Below are 2,494 nucleotides of genomic sequence, written 5' to 3' on the forward strand. Positions count from 1 at the left end.
AATCAATGACCTAAGCTTCCACTTTAAGAAACTAGAAAAATAAAATCTAAAGTAAGCATTAAGAAATAAATAATAAAGATAACAGAAATCAATGAAATGCAAAACAGAAAAATATGAGAGAAAGGGGCACTTGGGTTGGTGCAGTTAGTTAAGTGTCCAACTCTTGGTTCTGCCTCAGGTCATGATCTTGGGGTCATAAGATTGAGCCCTATGATGGACTCTGCAGTCAGCACGGAGTCTGCTTAAGACTCTCTCTCCCTCTCCCTCTGCCCCTCCCTGCCTCAAATAAATAAATCTTCAAAAAAAATGGAGAAAAACAACAAAACTAAAGGTTTATTTTAAAATATTAATAAAAGTGGGTGCCTGGGTGACTCAGTCAGCTAAGCATCTGCCTTCGGTTCAGGTCATGATCCCAGGATCCTGGAATTCAGCCCCGTATCATGCTCTCTGCTCAGCAAGGAGTCTGCTTCTCCCTCTCCCTCTGCCCCTCCCTCTGCTCATACTCTTCCTCTCTCTCAAATAAATAAATAAAATATTTTTTAAGGATAAACATTTTTAAAAATATCAATAAAAATGATAACCCAGGCAGACTGATGGGGGGAAGGGAAAGAGAGAACAAATTGCCCATATCAGGAATGAGAGAAGGGACATAACTACAGATCTTACAGACATTAAAAAGAAAATATTATGAAAAATTATGCCAATAACTACAACTTAGATAAAATGGGTAAATTCCTTTAAAGATACAGGCTATCAAAACTTGTTCAGGAATAAATAGCTTGAATAGTTCTGCCTATATGAAAGAAATTTGTTTGTAAAACCCTCTCCATAAAGAAAACTCTGGGCATGAATAATTTTACTGGTGAAATCTCCCAAAAAAATTTTTTAAAACTTATAATACCTATTTTGCATAAACTCTTGCACAAAATAAAAATTGAGGGGACACTCTCAACTCATTCTGACTCCAGCATTACCCTCATCCCAAAACCAATTGGTTATTCAAAGAAAACTAAAGTACAAACTACTTTCCAACATGAACATAAATGCAAAAATCCTTAACAAAATTTAAACAAATTGAATCCAGCAATATATAAAAAGACCAACACATCATAACCAAGTGGAGTTTATCCCCAGAATTGTAAAATCAGTTTAACATTAAAAATCAAGCAGTTAAAAAAAAAAAAAAAACAACAATCAATCAGTAGGGGATCCCTGGTTGGCTCAGCAGTTTAGCGTGTGATCCTGGAGTCCCGGGATTGAGTCCCACGTCGGGCTCCCTGCATGGAGTCTGTTTCTCCCTCTGTCTACATCTCTGCTTCTCTCTGTGTGTCTCTCTCATGAATAAACAAACAAACTCTTGAAAAACTAAAAGAAATTAAAAAATCAATCAGTATAATCACACCAACAGTCTATTAAAAAATCATAGAATTATCTCAAAAGTTATAGAAACATCATTTGCCAAAATTTAAAATACTCCTTCATGATACAAAATTTATGTAAAATTAGAATAGAAGGGAACTTTCTCAGCCTCGTAAAGGATGGGAATATATGGGAAGCCAAGAGCTAACATAATATTAAACATTGAAAAACTGAATGCTTTTCTCCTAAGATCAGGAACAAGGCTAGAATGTCTGCTCTCCTTACTCCTATTCAACATTGTACTGAAGCTAGTATCAAGGTGCAATTAGGAAAAATAAATAAGGGATGCCTGAGTGGCTCAGTGGTTGAGCATCTGCCTTTGGCCCAAGGCATAGCCCCAGAGTCTCAGGATCGAGTTCCACATCGGGCTCCCCTCGAGGAGCCTGCTTCTCCCTCTGCCTGTGTCTCTGCCTCTCTGTGTGTGTCTCTCATGAATAAATAAAATCATTTTTTTAAAAAGGAAAAATAAACAAAAAGGCATCCAGACTAGAAAGGAATAAATAAAACTATCCTAAAATTTACTTTCTCTAATTTCATAAGCTTATCATTCTGGCATGATGGAATTTGGAAAAGTCCCACTCATTTACTGTGTACTAGGTAATGCATCCTGTCCCTATGTCTACCATCCATCTTTTTAACACCAGAAGGAGGACTGCTTGGGACTGTACACAGTCAAGGACTTTCATTCTGATGTCATAGTCTAGGGTTCTGTTCAACCTTCTCTCTCCTCTCTTCTCTCTTCTGTTCTCTTTTCCTCCTCTTCCTCCTGCTCCTTTTCTCTCTCTCCACCCCCCTCCAACCCTTCCTCCATCACCACCACTCTCTCTTCCCAGGAGACCAGATAGTTAAGGAGGTCAGTGCCAAGCTCTTGCTTGAAAATGCTCATCCATTTCTCCCCTTTTTCCACACCCTCTCTCATTTCCAATAATCCCAGATTAATACATGGTCTCAGAATATACTTGGGCCTAAGAGTTCCCACATCCTGAAAGGGCAGAGGAGAAGAAAAGTTGTAGGCATGAGATGAATATCATATCAAGCTACTTTTTGCTGGCCAATATGCTCTCAATAAATTGAT

At 38.1% G+C, this 2,494-nt stretch overlaps 1 long non-coding RNA gene across 1 annotated transcript; it reads right to left on the minus strand.

The window, feature by feature from the left end:
• Window positions 1–1,107: 1,107 nt before the first annotated feature.
• On the minus strand, window positions 1,108–2,154 carry LOC140600847 (uncharacterized). The gene is made up of 2 exons (XR_012003987.1): window positions 1,942–2,154; window positions 1,108–1,365 (listed from the first exon to the last, which is right to left on the minus strand). It is a non-coding gene; the product is annotated as an uncharacterized lncRNA (long non-coding RNA).
• Window positions 2,155–2,494: the final 340 nt, after the last annotated feature.

This window comes from Canis lupus, chromosome 12, assembly GCF_048164855.1.
Source record: "Canis lupus baileyi chromosome 12, mCanLup2.hap1, whole genome shotgun sequence".
Classification (NCBI taxonomy): domain Eukaryota; kingdom Metazoa; phylum Chordata; class Mammalia; order Carnivora; family Canidae; genus Canis; species Canis lupus.